The sequence below is a fragment of the Tiliqua scincoides genome, chromosome 4 (genome assembly GCF_035046505.1).
Source record: "Tiliqua scincoides isolate rTilSci1 chromosome 4, rTilSci1.hap2, whole genome shotgun sequence".
NCBI classification, from domain to species: Eukaryota; Metazoa; Chordata; class Lepidosauria; order Squamata; family Scincidae; genus Tiliqua; species Tiliqua scincoides.
In genome coordinates, this window is record NC_089824.1 from 23047964 (window position 1) to 23067264 (window position 19301).

Genomic DNA, 19301 nt, shown 5'->3' on the forward strand with positions numbered 1-19301 from the left:
GGCTCAATACATTCATTTGCTTGGAGGAAGTGACTTCCTTTTCAGGTATTTTTGGGGGCTACATTCACTGGATCAGGACCATTCTGGTGTCATTGGATTCCTCTCAGCCTGCCCTTTCTGATGGACTAAGGTAAGTTCGGCTACTCATGAGTAAACACGCGATACAGCTCAGTTTCACTTTCCATAGGGATTCATGCATTTTTTGTTCTCCGGTTTTTTGGCCATAACGTTTATTTCACTCAGGTTTAATGCACTGCATTCCGCTTGAAATTCTGCATCCAACAGTATATAATATGATGGGGTTACTCCTAACCACCACAATTTTAGCGTGTCACCCCCCTGTGCGCGTCACCCGGTGTGGCCCGCACCCCCTGCGCCCCCCAGCGATGCCACTGTGTAGCCCGACATGGTTTTTAAAAAAAAAGTTAGATAAGAAAAATTCTCACATGTTACAGGGAACACCACGGAGTATATGCATTATGCAGGCCAGCAGCTACTAATTTCCATAATGTATAAGCTGTCCAAAATCTGTTGACATAAATAATCAATACTGACTGAACATGGATAAAACTCTAGCACAAACTGAAAGTTCAGAACTCCAATGCAAAGAATATATACAACTAAAGTGGAAGTCCATAAAAAGATCTAGTTTTTACCGCAGTATCTCAAAAGGAAACTGAAAATACCCAATCAAGATTAATTAACACTATTATATTTTGTGACCCTAAAAATAAATTTGATGCATATGCAATATATCAGTCAATCTACATATATTTAAAGTAGAAACGTCTACTATATTTATGGTCTTGGTAAGATGTTAGTGCAGTACACTCCTATTTAGGCAGGTACAGTCTAAACCAGGGGTGCCCAAACCCCGGCCTGGGGGCCACTTGCGGCCCTCAGGGCTCCCAATCTGGCCCTCGGGGAGCACCCAGTTTCCAATGAGCCTCTGGACCTCTGGATACTTGCTGGAGCCCATGCTGGCCCGACGCAATTTTTCTCAGCATGATGACAACTGTTCAACCTCTCACCTGAGCTGTGGGACAAGGGCTCCCTCCACTGCTTGCTGTTTTACACCTGTGATGCAGCAGCGGCAGCGAAGGAAAGGCCAGCCTTGCTTTGTGCAAGGCCTTTTATAGGCCTTGAGCTACTGCAAGACCTTTATTCATTCATATAAGTTTCATCGCTAATAAATTCATTTATGTTAACTTTTATGTTAACTATGTCAAATTGTAATTTAAATTAATTCTTTTTTTGCCTGGTCCCCGACTCAGTGTCAGAGAGATGATGTCGCCCTCCTGTCAAAATTTTTGGACACCCCTGGTCTAAACCAGCGGTTCCCAAACTTTTTAGCACCGGAACCCACTTTCTAAAATGACACTCTATTGCACTAGTTACCAACCTGTGGTCCGTGGACCACAAGTGATCCGCGAGACCCTAAGAAGTGGTCCATGAACCCACCCATGAACCCTCAGGAAAAGAACTCACTTTTGATCACTTTCAGGGTCTCACCGAGCAAGCAATCTCCCATGGACTACCAATGAGGGTGGAGAATGAACTGTCCACAGCTACAACTACTGAAGTGTCAGCTGTGGTTGTGGGAATGCATTCTCCATCCTCTCTGATAGTCCATGGGGGAGCATATGGGGGACGGACCACCAGAGAGGGTGGAAATCAGACCCCCCTACAGCTGCATGTGGTCCACAACGATTCCAATTTTTGTCTCAGTGGTCCACGGGTTCCTAAAGGTTGGGAACCACTGCTCTATCGGGACCCAGTTAGGTTTACGAGACTAAAAAAATAAATCTAGAAAGAAATATTTTTATTTATCTACTCCAAAAAAAGATGCTCCAACATTTATTTCCCTATATTTACACATGCTTGCAAACTGCAGGATATCTTTGCAGGGAAGTTAGCAACCGATTTTTTGAAAAGCCTCAAGTCTTGAGGCAATTAGTTTTCTGATCCTTCCATCAACTGTGTTTTCATTGGAGGCTCTGTCTGGCTCTGCCCAGCCACCAAAAATCAGGTCGCAACCCACCAGTGGGTTCTGACCCACGGTTTGGGAACCACTGGTCTAAACCTTGTTTCCTAGATTTTTCAAGACAAAATTAATCCTGATTGCTACCATACCCACCTGAGCAGTTAGTACAAAGTAGAGTGTTAAGAAGCTCAGACAGTAACAGAAGTCAGAATGCTAACATGTCATTTTGGTGGTTGGCAACCTTCAGTCTCGAAAGACTATGGTATAAGCCAGGGGTGTCCAAATTTTTTGGCAGGAGGGCCACATCATCTCTCTGACACTGTGTCAGGGACCAAATTAATTTACCTTTCAAATTTGAATAAATTTACATAAATGAATATATTAAAGATGAACTTATATGAATGAATGTCTTGCAATAGCTCAAGGCCTATAAAAGGCCATGCACAAAGCAAGTCTGTCCTTTCCTTTGCTGCTGCTACTGCATCACAGACATGAAACAACAAGCAGTGGAGGGAGCCCTCATCGCAAAGCTCACTCGAGAGGCCAAACAGTTGCCCTCACGCTGAGAGCAGTTGCGTCGGGCCAGTGTGGGCTCCAACAAATCTCTGGAGGGCCAGAGGCTCATTGGAGACTAGGGGCTCCCTGAGGGCCGCATAGAGAGGCCTTGAGGGCCGCAAGTGGCCCCAGGGCCAGGGTTTGGTCGCCCCTGGTATAAGCCTACAATACCTGGCATTCCTAGGCGGTCTCCCATCCAAGTACTAACCAGGCCTGACCCTGCTTAGCTTCTGAGATCAGACGAGATCAGGCATCTGCAGGGTAACAGTTGCTAGTTTTCAGAATAAAATATTGGGCTGAAATTCTGCATTCACTTGAATTGCTCAAATCAATTGAATTAAGATGCCAACATCATTACCTATAATGCAGCAGCTCTACTTACTTGAACTCTATGAGACTTACAGTGCAATCCTATCCCTAATTTATGCTAGTTGAAGAGATATTGGATATACCAATTTACAGTGCAATCTTACGCATGCTCACTCAGAATGGCTCCATAGCATCAATTCACTTGAACTATTTTACATTTGAATAGATTGTTGTAGAAGTGCTACCTGCCCTAAGCCATAAGGATGGAACAGGTTACAAATCACATAACCTAAACAATGTTGCCACTTGCCACAGACCCCTATGTGTATGAGTCCTTCCTGTGGGCTTTGGATGGAAATAGAGCAAATGTCTAGATATGATCCCATGTTGATCCCATGTTGATCCACATATGATCCCATGTGTGCAAAGCCTATATTACTGTTTCTATGTACCTATTATACTTTGAGAAACCTTTGCAAAAACTTTGTATGTCAGAAATCTGACATTGAAAGTAGAAAACAGAACTGGAAAACTGCAATTGCTTCAGTCTACCCTCAAATGATCCACAACTTTGTGAAGAAAGGGCATATGAGATTTATACAGATTAAAGGGAAGTAGGAGATTATGATCTGTACATAATCCCTGACTAATCTCACTGTTCAAATTTTTAAAACTTCAGGGTTGTTCTCTGCCCTACATGAGAGCTTTAAGAAATGTTGATTTCACTTGGAATACACTATGATTTAAGAGGGAAAGTTCTCAGAGAAGAATATCCTGTCAGCAAACCATGGCTCTAAAAACATAATTATTGTATTATGGAGCAGTATTTTAATAAATAGGCAGTCTATTCTTTTCTCATTTGAATTTATTTTTAAAAAAATTCTTGTCTCTTTTATGTCAGCTTTTTCCCCTGAGGCAAACCCAGCTTTGTCTGACAGAAATGGGACGAAATGGAGAGGGAAGGAATCACAGGTTTTCCATGGCAGGCACTTCACATCATTTATATTCCATGTTTCCATGCTCTTTTCTCCTGACTGCCGCCTATCATTTAGTAATAGGTCCTTATTACTTACAAAGTGACGTTTTAAAAAGCACTAGTGACAAGCAAGGATGTTTCTTTTATATTTTAACCACAAAGCTCTCCAACTGCCAAAACAACAAGATACAAGCCACGGGACAGTTGGCACCCAGTATTGTGTTTTCAAATGTGAAATCAAAGTGAGAACTTTAAAAGGATGCATGAGAGCCTGAAATAATTTTTAATATTAATTTGGAACTATTTTACAGTTTCAGGATTCATTACAATTTGAATTTTCAAGATTTGCTTTCCAATCTGAAAATTAGATTCTGCTCCTTCCATAAAAGACCAAAGACATGGCTACAATAGATGGAACTTTCAACAGTGAGGGTGGGGGGGGCGAATACAAAACTAGGGGCACAATCCTAACCCCTAATGTCAGTGCTTTCCAGCACTGACATAAGAGCAATGCAGCTCTGAGGAAAGGGAACAAACATTCCCTTACTTTGAGGAGACCTCTGTCAATGACACCCAACTGCAGGATGCAGCACACGGCCCATTGGCACCACTATGCCAGTGCTGGAAAGCACTGACATAAGTGGTTAGGACTGCACCCTAGATCAGCAATTCTGATCTAGAAGTGAACCAAAAAGGCAAGCCATTTTATTTAAAGCAGAGCAGTAATTTATATTTTTGACAGTGGGAACTGCAGCAGCAAAAGTTTCAAAGAAAGTTCCAGCTCTGTGAATGATTTGCACCTATATGCTCATATAGTCCTTTGGATGATGACCTACAGCATATGATCTGGTATGATCATATGAGCCACACTTGGAAGATTTCTAGCTGAAGAGCGACATACAAATTTTGAAAATAAAAAAAAACATTTTCTTTTCAGTACTACTTTACAATTATGTCAGTGATTGAATTTTATTAAAATAACAGTACAATCCTGTATATTGAAAACTCCCAAATAAGTTTATTATTAAACTTTAAAAGGGGATTGGACAAGTTTCTGGAGGAAAAATCCATTACGGGATACAAGCCATGATGTGTATGCGCAACCTCCTGATTTTAGAAATGGGCTATGTCAGAAGGCCAGATGCAAGGGAGGGCACCAGGATGAGGTCTCTTGTTATCTGGTGTGCTCCCTGGGGCATTTGGTGGGCTGCTGTGAGATACAGGAAGCTGGACTAAATGGGCCTATGGCCTGATCCAGTGGGGCTGTTCTTATGTTCTTAAGTGTGACAAAGTACTTCCCACTGTGTTCAATGAGATTTACTCCCAGGAAAGTGTATAGGATTCCATCCTGAAATGGTTTTGAAAGTGAAACTCACTCTTGAGGGATGAGGTAAGCTACAAATCCAAATAAATTAATAGCTTTTAATAAATTGGTCTGGTCAAAATATGCTTGCATTTTTATTCTGCAGTATGGTAATCCTATCATAAAGAGTATTTATCCAGTACCACAGATTTAGAATGACATTATTTTCTCCGATAAAGCCCCATTATCACTATGCTGTGCAAGTCCTTTGGGCCAGGACTGATAAACTGTCATTAAAAAATATTCTAGGATTCCCCATCAGCATCCAAGCCACTGAAAACAAAAGCACGGGGAGGGGGGGAGGGAAACCTAGTTGAATCAAATCAGAAACAGGCTGCCTGGTACAAAAGTGGGTTTCTGCAAGAAAGAAAATAATCAGTCATATACATCAAGCTATTTATTGCCTGAATTTACAATATAACAGCCCAATCCTAACTGGGCCTAAATATTCTGCTGGCCTAAATGCTGGCCCACAGGCAGAAGGAACATCCTGCCAACGGGGTGGCACTTCTACTGACAAGTACAGAGAGACCACCGGCGCAACTGCTGGCAGATGTGTACTCACTGTCATTGAGGACCCCATTCACCAAAGCCAATAAAGAAGCGGAGATGATGGGATGAGTGAAACAGGGAAGGGGCAGATTGAAGCAGAAATTGGGGCCTCAGGGTGGTGTGGCAGAGTCAGGCATCAGTGACTACAGCTCAGTCAATAGCCTCCACACTGTTTTGGAACTGACACCCCCCCCCCCGCCTTTACTTGGACTTGTGCCAGCAAAAGAGCCGATGCATAATAGGAACTTGGCTATATAAACAAAGTCTGCTAATAAGAAAGTTTATTGAAGGACAGAAAAGGGAAGTGGCAAATCACAGTGAGGTAGAGTGAAGCAAAACAAAGAACTGGTAGAGCAGTGATAGGCAAACAGCAGTTCGGGCTACTTTGGGCATTCACTATTTTCACCACTGGCCCCCAACATGGTCCGCAAGGTCTACCTTGGTATTATTTAATGCGTTTCTGTGTAAAAAAAGAAGTCTCCACAATGAGAAAACCAACATGACAAAAAGCATGTTGGAAAACTCTTTTCCCTTAGTTTCTACTTTTCAGAAACAGTAGCTCCCCACCTGCCACCAGAATATTTATCATTTGTTTACCCTGCCCCTCTCCCCTAAGAGGACCCATTCATTATTATATGAGTAATAAAATTCTCTCTATCTTAGCAGTCTATCAACACATTCTGCTGCATGTGCACACAGGCCCATTTGCTTATGAGAAGAAATGAATGTCTGAGCTGTATAAAGGAAAAGTTCTGAGGTGAGACTTTATTATTAGCCTAGTTAGCCCAGCTCCCATGAGATTACTCAAGCAAAACGAATACAGCTAATACTTCAATGCCTACTCGAAAAGGTTCTAGAAGGACAGTGGCTTCCAGAAGAATGCAATGAACAGGACCCCATCCCTCTCCTAGAAAACCCTTCCCCTCAGTTTTAGCAAAGCTGCAGTCATAATCTTGGCATTCATCCATAGCATGCTGACGGAACTGAATTTTTGCAAATTCTTCTGCAAAGAATCACTGGACAGAACAGAGCCACTCAAACCCCAGCACAGGGGCCAGATCCAAGGTTTGGGTGGATCTTTCCAATCAGTGAATGGCCCTGTTTGTTCTGCCCGGGTGCCACACGATGTCCTCCATAATGGAGAGACTGGGGACAGGGACACTCTGGGCAGCCATGTCTGTCCAGACATCCTATTGCGTGGCCTTCTGGAACACCAGGCAGCTGACGCAACTGCCCAGAGTGTCCCTGTCCCCTGATCATGGAGGACATTGCTCGGCACTCGGGAGAAAGGAAAGAAGCGGTCTGAACGGGGACCACTTTCCTGTTGCTCAGTGGCCACGACTTTGGGCGCCACTGGGACAGATAATTAAATATGGTGGCTTATTTTAAAAATACAGTTTCCCCTATCCTTCACCTTCATCTGCTAAACTTAGCACTATAGAGTTGCCACCAATGCCTCGGTAACATCCAAACAAAGGCATCTTTAATGCTCAACCCATCAGAGACTACAGCATAAAATGCTTATTTGCTGGAATAGCTAGGAACAGGAAATAGCCACTGAAGCCTCTGAATCTTCATGTATGTTTATCAATGCCTACATCTGATCCAACTAAAGTCAATAACAGCTTTGCAATTATGGTAGGGCCTAATGATTATTATATCTGGGATGAGATCATGATTGTTAAAAGAGAAAGATAAGAATTGCTAGGGATCCATTCCAACCCATTATCACATGTCTGATAGTAACAAGACTTCTTTGCTTCAGAGAACAACAAAGAGCATTATATTTTATTATATCCATTATATTTTATTTGTTTAATGTATTTATATTCTGCCTTACCCTCACAATGGAAGAGTTTACATATTCCTGTATGAATGAATAGGCTACTCCATTGGTCACAGCATGCAAGAGAGAATGTAATTTCTTAATTACATTAATGTAATTTAATGTAGTAGCCTGTTAATGTTAATGTATGTTAATGAGACTTACAGCCCAATCCTAACCACTCAGTAGGCAAGTGCACCACAACGTATGCTGACACCATAGCCTCTCTGCTGGTCTGCAGAGTGCTCCCACTAGTGCAAATGCCAGAAGGCCATGCATTGCCAGCAGTATCGTACAGACCAGCTACCAGTGAGTTTATACTGGTGGACAGACCAGTAAACGGTGGGAGTGGAAGCCACATTGGTATCTGCCATATGTGAACTGTGTCCCAGGCCTGACACACCTCAGGCTTGCTCCTCAAATCTTTTGTTTTGTTGAGGTAGATCTGAAGCTCTTTTGTTGGGGTAGATCTGAAGATTCACTTTGGAAACCAGGCTGCAGCTGAGATAAGTAAAGTGTTCCATACTGACTTCTCCTGGCCAGTGGCGTCACTAGCAGAGGCGGGGGGTGGACAGCACCAGGTGACATCCTCAGGCAGCGGGTGACACCACTTGTGGCCAAAATTGTGGAAGCCTTTTGGAAAATTTGTATTTTGGAATGATACCATAAAGTTATATATAATTAGAAAGGTAATTTAATGAAGAATGTAATGAAACAAATATTTGATAGAAAACAGAATTGTCTGTATTCTATAAAATGTTATAGTCAAATAACCAGAAAAAAAGAAAACTGCCTTGTGTAACAAGAAGTGGGTTTATTTAACTCAAAACTGACAAGTGAGACTGTTTGTTCTGAGAACCAATGAGGAGTTATGACACAGCAGAAAATAAATGTTCCTATGAGTCACCTCCCAATTCCATGTATCAGAGCCAATATTAGAACTATATACATCTGAAGGCCTTAGGGATGGACCTCAACAAGTGGGAAACCCTGGCCTCTGAGCGGCCCGCTTGGAGGCAGGCTGTGCAGCATGGCCTTTCCCAGTTTGAAGAGACACTTTGCCAACAGTCTGAGGCTAAGAGGCAAAGAAGGAAGGCCCATAGCCAGGGAGACAGACCAGGGACAGACTGCACTTGCTCCCGGTGTGGAAGGGATTGTCACTCCCGGATTGGCCTTTTCAGCCACACTAGACGCTGTGCCAGAGCCACCTTTCGGAGCGCGATACCATAGTCTTTCGAGACTGAAGGTTGCCAATACCATAGTTCTGAAAGTGTCATCAAGTTGGCCACTGATTTTTGGTTGGCTACTAATTTGTTGTGTGTTGGGTGAATAATAAAAAATGTGTATTTATTTTTATTGTTATTTATTATTTATTTATTAGATTTATAGAAAGGTCCATGGGGGTGGTTCAATGAGTTGCCAATCCAGGTGAAACCATTCCTTGTGAAGCCACTGCTTCTGGCCAGCCTGGCCTCCGCTGGAAAGCAGAAAACAGAGGCCAGGGGCCCCGAATCTTGCGTACTGGCATGGGATAGGATTGGGTTGTTAATTTCTCAATGCTTAACTTAAGGGATTAGTTACTCATTTAGAGTTTGCATACAGAACCACAAACTCTATGGATTTTAAATTACAAAGAACTAAACCCAGGATAGGAACATGCAACCACCACTCTTCCTTAAGACCACAGAATGACAAAACTGAAAATCAGGTTGATTGTATGGAAAATAGCTTGATGAGCCACATCAGCATGCTTTCACCACTTGACCCATGATGATGATGATGAACAGTTTTTATACACCACTTTTCAACAAAAAATTCACAAAGCGGTTTACAGACAAAGTCAAATAACTAAGGGTGCAATCCTAACCCCTTATGTCAGTGATTTCCAGCACAGACACAAGGGCAATGCAGCTCTGAGGCAAGGGAAATAACATTCCCTTATTTTGAGGAGGCCTCCGTGCGTGACACCCAACTGCAGGATGCAACACACGTCCCATTGGCACCGCTATGCCAGTGCTGGAAAGTATTGACATAAGGAGTTAGGATTGCGCCCTAAATGGCTCCCTTTCCCAAGGGCTCACAATCTAAAAAGATGAAGAATACCAGCAAACAGCCACTAGAAATGAAAATGTGCTGGGGTGAAAAGGGACAGTTACTCCCCCCCTGCTAAATATAAGAGGAACACCATTTGAAAAAGTATCTCTTGCCCAGTTAGTAGTGTTTAAGATAGCTCCTCTTAAAGTCACCATCAAACTGATCTGCACAGGAAATTCCTTTCCAACTTCAAATATGTACTCACCCAGGCATTTTCGAAAAATGGTACTCTGCATACTTGTACTACCTTAGCAGTAAAACGGTTTGCTTTTTGTCAAAGCAAACCAAGATTCAAATTCTGATAGATTCAAACAGGGGGCCCAATACTATCACTTCTGCCTCCTGTTGACACAGTGGTGCCAAAATGGTGACCATTGCTTCCGGGGGGAGGGGGGAGCCAGGAGGTCTCCTCTAGGTAAGGAAACAATTATCTCCTTACCTCTAGATATCTACTTGGACCTATGACAGCTATTGCAACATACAGTTCTGATCTGGGCCATGGGATTGGGCCCAGGAAGAGGGTTAGGATATCACCTGTGCCCCTATTGGGATTTAATCTGCCCATCTTCCTCCCTGCCTCCATTCCATCCTCCTGCCACCCCTGCTATCTCTCCGTCATCCAGCAAGCAGGGAACCATTAAATGATGGGAGCAGGCGGGTGCAGGCCTTCCTGCCTGTGCTTCTGTCAGTGTGCTAAATCGTGCACAGCTGGGGTGCCTTTTGCAGCACGCATTGACTGCTTTACAACAGTCAGCGCCATCGCAGGGAGGAGGGAACCAGCATCAGCTAATTCCCTGAGGTAAATATAGGATTGAGCTGAGAGTTGCATTAAAACAGATTTTACTATTTGGCCACAAAGAGAAGTAATTTATATTCAAAGACAACCATGCACACACCCATATTGTCTTTCAGAGTGTTTTTACTTTTCTAACAGCTTTTGGTATGGAAAAGACAAGCTGCTTTTTAAACTGAATGCTGGCTTGCCTCTTCAAATGTGCAAACTGCAGAGAAAACTGCAAAAAAGCCTATGGTCTAGCTGACACTATAGTGTCTCCTTGTGTGTATATCAGTAGTGCAGCTACAGGGGTCGTAAAGCACTAAATTTTGCAGGTGCCTGAATGCACCCTGCAATGGGCCCTTCCCCCTCCCATTTTGCTCTTGCCATTGGGAATGGCTCTGAAGGGGAGGGGGAAGGCCCCTTGCACAGCATGTTCAGGCACCTGCAAGCTTAGTGCTTTGCACCCCTTCTAGCTACACTACTGTGTCTTTCAATCAAACTTTCATTCAAGAGATCGGATATATTCCACAATATTCCACAAACAATTCCTCAGTATTCATACATGAACAGATTAATTAAGAATTTTATGCTGTTGATTCCTAGAAGTTGTGAAAAATTACTGTCTCCCTTACATACAGAAGCACATCTTTCCTCCTTTTTTCCTTCCATTAGGAGAAGAACATCGTCATCATCATATATTATACACTATCTCAGCTTACCGAAAAAGAATTAGTGTGTCCTTCACTTCCATGAATAAAAGCTCCAGGAAGAATTAAAAATAAATAATAAAATTAAGAAAGTACAAGCTTGAGGAAACATGAAGTATTGTCAGAGAAAGATAATGTCAGTCCTGGGAAGGTTTCTGGGGCCTGGTGCCAAGCAAAGCTGGGGGCTATTCAATCACCTCTATCAGTGCTCTATCAGTGTCTACACTCCAGCCAAATCCAGAGAAAACAAGGAGTCAAAGATGCAGGTCAATAAGCTTATAGACGATTTGTGCAAACAGCTCCTCCAGCAAGGTAAAAAACAAAGTCATATTGGCTTTTTGTTTTTTATTCTTTCACTTTGAACTCTTTGGTCCAAGCACACCCTGAAAATGTCACTGTTATATGCAAGATATTTAAAGAACTGAGCTTCTTAATCCTGTTAAGAAAAAAGAACAAAGTTGTCTGTAAAGACTTCCCTATTGAACTCGAAAGTGATTATGATATAGCTGCCTTATGCTGTTCCTGCTCCCAACTGCTCTACCATTGGAAGAGCAGAAAACATGTCATTAAAGACTGTGGTAGGAAGGGGACAAAGACTGAAAATTAAAAAAAAACAAAACACTAACTAGACCTTCCTGCTGATCTTAAACAGGGGGGTGGACAACAAATTAACAGACCCAGACAAAAACTGCAAAAAAATTAAAAATTAAAAATTACACATGCTTACACAAAATCAGTCAGAAGAAGGTTGGAGGGATACTGGAAAATTATTTTCTGGACTGCCAAGGGTTTGGCTAGCAGGGGAGGTGCTGCCAGTGACAGTTTCACACAGAAAGCACAAAGGAGAAAAGGATACAGGGAACAAAATGGCCATCACACATGCAGTGACTGGTTCTTTTAACTGTATATAAGATCAGTAAATAAGTAAGTAAGTAAGTTATACTTACATATAAATATATAAGGTCAGGAGCAGGACACTGGATCATGCCCCCCTCCCCAGGGCCTTCCCCTTGCAGACAAGACCAATCCTTTGGGCTTCTAGCGCCGGCTCTGGGTGTCACAAAGGTCCAATTATTTTAAAATTCAAAATTAAGAATGTCAGTTACCTGTGAAAATGCAGTTCAGATTCAAATATTTAACCAGGGTTCAAGATTAGGCAGTAAAATAAAGCCATTTAACAGTCTCCAGTTTAAGCCTAGAGAGAGATAATGATGGCCAAAATTCCTCAGCAAGGGAATTTTATCACCATACAGAAGTTTGTGCTAGATATATGTTAAACAACATTTTTCATCCCAGACAGTTTTAGAACCTGGCTATTTACTATAATTTGGCACTACATAATGTATACCAAGCGCCCATTCTTTTCAGTTAGGAGAAGTAAATACACACATGCAACGGACCTTTGTTTCTGTATAACAAATCTGCAAAATAGGATAATAGGTCTGGCCTGCTTTGCAAGACTGTCATAAAAGATGGTGTAGGCAAAATGCTTTGAGTGCTTGAAAAGTGTTGTATAAATGCTAAGTATTATTAGGACATCCAGTATAAACGGGCAGGCCAGTTCTGCCTAACTCCCCACACAACAATGCAGAAATGCCAACATACCTTCTGCTGCATCCCATGGAGCAGTTTGGATTGTTGGAGGTCTCCTTGGAGTAAGGGGAAATTTGCCCCCTTGCCCAAGGGTAAGCCCCGGCAGTCGCTATGGATCAACGCAGACCTTTGCCAATTTGATCACTGGAAAAGCAAATGGTACAACAAACAATGCTCCCTGCTCTACCAAACAAGGGAGTGAAAATTGCATAGATACATCCCTCCTTCACATGATATCTCTTCTCATGCTGTTCCTGACATTGAAGACATAACAATTAACGCAGTAAGACTGTACACCGTTACCCATCTCTAGAGAGTATTGCAAGGATTTGCGCCCCACACTAGTTTTCATTATCGACATATTTTTGAGTTGCACCAGAAGAGATACTGGGAAGACGGGAAGGCTTATCCAAGCAAGTGTATAAGGCTATGCATCTAATATTTGATCAAACCCGCCAATGCAGGGCTTTGGCCTGCCTAACAATCACAGGGGCTATTGTTGCACACAGCTAATTCTTTCTGAGTTGGAAGACAGCTCTGAGGCTCAGACAGGCACAACGTTCCTGCTCTCTAGTTCAACACCTGGAGTCTCTGAGAAAAGCTATAATATTAAGTTATAACTGATGTTTGCTTCATGTATATGATGATTAAATTTATTGTTTAGGTATTATTACAGTGTTTCTCAAAATAATAATAATAATAACTTTATACCCTGCCTTTCTCCCCAAAGGGACCCAAGGCGGCTTTTCAACAGCTGTGCCGCGTCATACTAGTGTGCTGCAAGGCTGCCTCAGGTGTGCCATGAGATCAGAGCAGACAGGCAGCAGCCACGCACGTGGGGGAAGTGGCTGCTTTGAGCCTTACATGCAGCAGAAGGAAAAGGAGCAGGCAGCAAGCCAGCAAAGGGGCTGGTCGAGGTTGCTTTGCACCTTCTGCTGTCACTTGCTCCTGCTCCTGAGTGAGACAAAGGCTGCAACCCGATCCTGATTTACCTGGGAGTAAGCCCCATTGACTATTATGGGGCTTACTTCTGAGTAACGCTTAGGATTGGGTATTAAGTCCTTGCCTCCTCTGCGTGCTGATTGGGTGACCAGAGAAGCTTGGAGCAGGTCCTGGTGGGTGGAGTAAGTGAGAACAAAGGAGTCAGGAGTCAGGAGCAAGCAAGCAGGTATGAAGTGAGTGAGTCTGCTAAGGCCACCAGCCTAAGAACTGGCTGCCTCAAACGGTCCTGGATAGTCCCTTTTCCTTGCCAGTTTGCCTGCAGCTCCCCAAAGCGACCCTCCCTGCATTGCCTTTTAGGGGAAGGGCATTGGGCCCCAATCCTCTCCATACTTACCTGGGAGTAAGCCCCATTGACTATAATGGGGCTTACTTCTGAGTAGACATGCCTAGGATTGGGCTTTTGGTCACACTTTTTTTTTTCTTAAATACAGGAACAGGCATTTGGCACTTCTCCCCACCCCACTCCCTCCCACAGGCACTTGCCCCCCAAATATCATAATTACAGTCAGCACCTCTCTTACTGTCCCTCCCTTCACTCCTCCACACCTTCCAAATGTTCAAAATCACTTGCTTCAAGTTCTCTCTTCCCCCCACTCTAGCTGAATCCTGCAGTTGTTTCACTCATGTCTCTTCATTGCCCCTCACCCCACAGCTTCCTATGTGCTCAATCTGACCTCTCTTTGCCAGCACTTTCTCTCATAACACTTTAATAATATTTTTCATCCTTTTCACAATCACATATCCTTTCCTCTCCAAGCTTCTTGTGAGTTTCTTTGTCATGTAATAATATAATTGTATTAATTATATTAACAATTAATTGTAATGTAGTGATTTAATGTGAGTAAAAAACTGGTAGTGTGCCTTGACAATTTTAGTGCCTTGTCGGTGTGTTAAAGTAGGTGTTTTATGTCACAATGCCTCAGTTGGAAAGATATTAGTTATGTACATTTTCATCTTTAAAAATATTCTCCTCCAACTTTTATTTGTAGCGGTGTCAATGATGGCTAGTTGTATAGTTTATTTTATTAATACTGCTATACCTTTCACTTGGACCAACAAGTATCAAGAACTCCAAAAACCGGCAGCCATTTTTGCCTTCATAGTAGCAACAGATGCATTTATAAAATCCATATTCTGGGATCAGATGAGCAACTGGAATTCTGTGCCAAACTTTCATTTTTGATTTAATTATTCAGACATTTAAGTTCATACTTTGAGTGTTCTGACTTATCAAAATGACCAGGTCTTAATTGAAAGAACTTATTTACACAATGTGTCTGTGTAGCACTAATCTCCTTCTCCATTTTAGAACTGCAGCTTCCACAGGCAGCAAGGCAAACCTCTCTTTGGTACAAAAAGCAGTGAAAAGCACAGAGGCAGTCCAAACTATAAAAGCAATCTCCATTTGTGCATGCAATTCCCTTACACATACAAATGGCTTCACTGGATTGCAGTCTAGGTTAATAAACATGAGGAAATGAGCAGCATAATCTATATTGGATTGCATTTTAGGATAGTCAAGTCTCTGACGCTGATTGGCTTTGCTGGTGTGATGGCATAGGATGTTGAGCTACTGCAGACACAAAACAGTTTGCAGTTCAGACCTTGTGAGAGAAGGGCAAACTCTCAGTTTGTCTAGGATTAAAACCACACACAGAGGGCTGGGTCAAGGTCTGAGGCTGGGACTTATAGAAGCTAAGGGATAGGGGCACAGAGGCAAGGAAGATGGAGGAAGGCTGCACACTACAATTAACTATGACAAGAGAATCTGAAGGAAGTAGAGTTGGAGAACAATGACCAAGGAAAAAAGCAGGGAAAGCCAGAGAATTTAAACTGCAATCCTATACACTTTCCTGGGAGCATGCCCCACTGAATGGCACCTACTTCTGAGCAGACACGCAAACATTGTGCTGCTAGATGAGAGGGGTTTCAGAGGGCTTAAGATCAGGAGAGCCTCTATGATGTGGGATAAAGGAAAAGCACTAGGGATGCAAGTGAAAAGTCAGGGTAGTTAATGAAAACAGGACAAAGCAGGGGTCCATGGGCCCAAAAAGTCAAGAACGTAGAGCTACTATTTCCTTGAAAGGAAAACTCTACCAGCTGTGACTTCTGTTAACACCACAGTATTGTTAAATGTCAACACTAAAGAAAAAATGAGGACACAATAAAGCATCATGTGTGGGGGCTTTACATAGTAAAGTTTATCCCAATGCCCTTCCATTAGCACTACCACCACATTATTATTATTATTATTAACAGTATTTATATACTGCTTTTCAACAAAAAAGTTCATAAAGGGGTATACAGAGAAAAATCAAATAACTAATGGCTCCCTGACCCAAAAGGGCTCACAATCTAAAAAAATACAAAAGAACACTAGCAGACAGCTACTAGAAAAAACATTGCTGGGGTGAGGCGAGCCAGTTACTCTGCCACTGCTAAAAAAAAGGAGCACCCACTTGAAAAAGTATCTCTAACCCAGTTAGCAGGGGTTAACATCCCAGTTTAATGGGAAAAAGAGCAACTTTTAAAGCAGGAGATTATCTTATATTTAGCAGGGGGGAAAGAAAACATCCACCAGTGTTATTCAAACTGTGCGGTGTGGCTCTTTAGGGTGGCGCCAGGAACTCAAAGGGGAGGCGCGGGATGTCCTCTCGCAGCGATACAGTCACACCCCTGGGCAGAATATGGGCCCGTCTTCTGTGCTTTTATTTAAAGCAAAAGAAACAGGAGTTGCTCAGCTGCGAGAGTGGCTGCTGCCACCCCGCCCTCTTCCAGTCATGCTCGGCTTGCAGTCCTTAACCCTCACTGATCCTTGTCTGGTTGGTTCCTAGTTCCCAGCCTGGGATCGCTTCTCATCAAAGTGAAATCTCTCTTTTCAACCCCCTCCCTCTTCCACTCCCCCTTTCAATCTCCAAACCTTTCCGCTTTCCTCCCCCTCCCCAAATAAAACGCTTCCCATTTTACCAGTCACCAGGGGTCTTAAAGTTGCTTCCATGCAGTTGGCAAAGGGGGAGGGGAGAGACAAGCACACACTTTACTTGGCCAGGAGCAGAAAATAAATGGTTCAATCCTATCCAAGGAGAATGGGAGAAATGACTAGTTGGATTGGGGTCCACAGGGGTGTGTGTGTGTGTAATGTTGGTCAGACTGGTTTTTCACAAAGTTCATTTGATAAAACAATTCTATTGGTATGCTTATAAAGTTAAAAAAATGAGTCTTCCTGGACCAGACAAAATCTACCTACTCCAGCATCCTGTCTCCAACAGTGATCAGCAGCTGATCATTTATAAAGCCTGTATATTGCTGTGTATTAATAATATATATTTAAGATCTGCATTTAATTAATGATATGATTAATATAATTAATATTAATATACGTAGTCAATATATATTTAATATTTAATATTATATTATAAATTTAATATTATATTTAATATAGTTAATATTTCTGGCCACTTCCTGTTTAATGATGTCACTTCCAGCCCTCAGGAACATGATGGGGAGTCATGGCCAACAGCCACAGGGGTCAAGGGAGCCACTGGCCGGAAAAGTTTGAGTACCACTGCTCTTCACCCTAGTGTGGCATCTTTTCCAGTGACTTTTGCTGGTGTCTCTCTTGAATCTTTTTTTAGATTGTGAACCCTCTGGAAACAAGGAACCATTTATTTTCCTATTTAAATCACTTTGTGAACTACTTTTTGTTGAAGGACGGTATGTAAACGTTAAAAAAACCATGTTACATTATTATAATATTACAGTTCTCTGATTAGGTTTAAAATGACGACAAATATGCTGATTAATCAGGCAACAAATTTAGAACCTCTGAGCTAGAAATTTAATGAATTCAAAAGGACTTTGCTCTCCACTACCCTAAGAAAGCATCGTTTCCTGGAGAAAATACACAGCAGTTTGGGTAAAGTATAATTAAAGCAGAGACGGCAAGGCCATAAATTCATGATTATTAAATCATTAAGGGCCCAATCCTATCCAACTTTTCAGCACCGGTGCAGCTGCAGTGCAGCCCTGAGGTAAGGGAACAAATGTTCCTATACCTTGAGGAGGCCTCTGTGATTGCTTCCCCAACACAGGAAGCAGTGCATACCCCATTGGCACAGTAGCACCAGCACTGGAAAATTGGATAGGATTGGGCCCTAAGTTGACTAGCTGCGGGAGAATTTCTAAAGTAGTGTAAAACAGAAACTAATATCAGATAACAGACTTAAAATTTAAAAGTATGTTTATCGTTACATTGTTAAACTTTAAAAAATCCAAACTCTTTGTATAACAAACAAAACAAAGAGCTGGCCATTTTGGGAGTTAGAAGAGCCTGGTGATGAACTGTGAACATGCAAGGGACTTTTGAAGTTAACTTATTTTCCACAAGCAGTTTTCTCACTACAACTAGCCAATCTGTTCCCAAATTTCAGAAGTGGTCTTTAGTGCAACATGAGGAAATGCTGCCAGAGTGCAAGAAAACAGAAAAATCCTAGACTAAATACACCAGTCTTTGCAGTACCTAACATGGCTCTTTGGATTAAAACCATAGCCAATTACAAAACTTCCTACTTATCTAATGGATCATCAGTCCAAGAGAGGGTGCAATTAAGTTGCAACTCTTCAGTTCCCTCAATTCAATTTAACCCAGCAATGACATATCCAGTCTCAATATCCCTGGTACTACTTTATAAGTCACAAGTACTTTGAAAACTACCATCTATATTTTGTTCACTCTCACAACACCTCTGTGAGATGCATTACTATTAACCTAATAAATGCGAAACTGAGACCAAATTTTGTGAGTTCCACAGCAACTCCTTGGCACAATACCTAGGCTTCCAGAACCAAGCCTGTTCTAACTCCCCCTTTGCTTACTACTACCTCTGCACTCATGTTTAAGGCTATTCCTTAAAAGCTACAATGCACAGTGGAGGCCACACCAAAACCATGATGGAATACTTAATGCATTTGCATTAAACAATCACTACAATACAATGGGATCAATACAATAGCTTTCAAAGTCTTGGGAATCAACACACTTTTTTTTTTTTAAATTTGTGCAAGTCTCTGAGCCTTTCAGGCCAAGTCCTGGATGCTCCTGTATCCTGAGACTCAAATGCGTGGGGGAGCAAAACTACCTGTTCAATATGTTCTTCTCCTAAATTCTATAGGGGAAGGGGAAGGCTGCTCTTGCTCAAGAGAAATGGAAAGACACTCTGCATGTATTCGGAGACACTTCATTTCCATTAATTAGGAAGCATAAATTTCAGCTACCATGCCCAGAGACAGTTTGTGGATCCCAAGTTTGGGGGGGGGCAGTTTGGAGTGGTGAAGGACACACCAGTGCTTACCTAGAAAGCCAAGAGTCTTGGCTAGTAAGCAAAGCTGATTATTTGTGGGCTCTTGCTTATAGCCAAGAACCTGTGTCAATTTTTTTCCTTCTTCTTGAAGTTGTTCGTTCCAAAATTTCTCAAGTTCTAAATGGCTTAGGTCTGAGATCCTCAGGTCTTCACCTCTACCATATTATTTTACCATAATTTTTAAATCACTTAAGACCCCCTAA

The 19301-nt window shown here is 42.2% G+C and overlaps 1 protein-coding gene and 1 pseudogene across 2 annotated transcripts in view; both read right to left on the reverse strand.

Moving 5' to 3' along the window:
• The window catches only part of ZFPM2 (zinc finger protein, FOG family member 2), a 422481-nt gene that overhangs the window by 331200 nt on the left and 71980 nt on the right, over positions 1-19301 (reverse strand). The window lies entirely within an intron of this gene.
• Positions 2699-2815, reverse strand: LOC136650704 (5S ribosomal RNA; annotated as a pseudogene).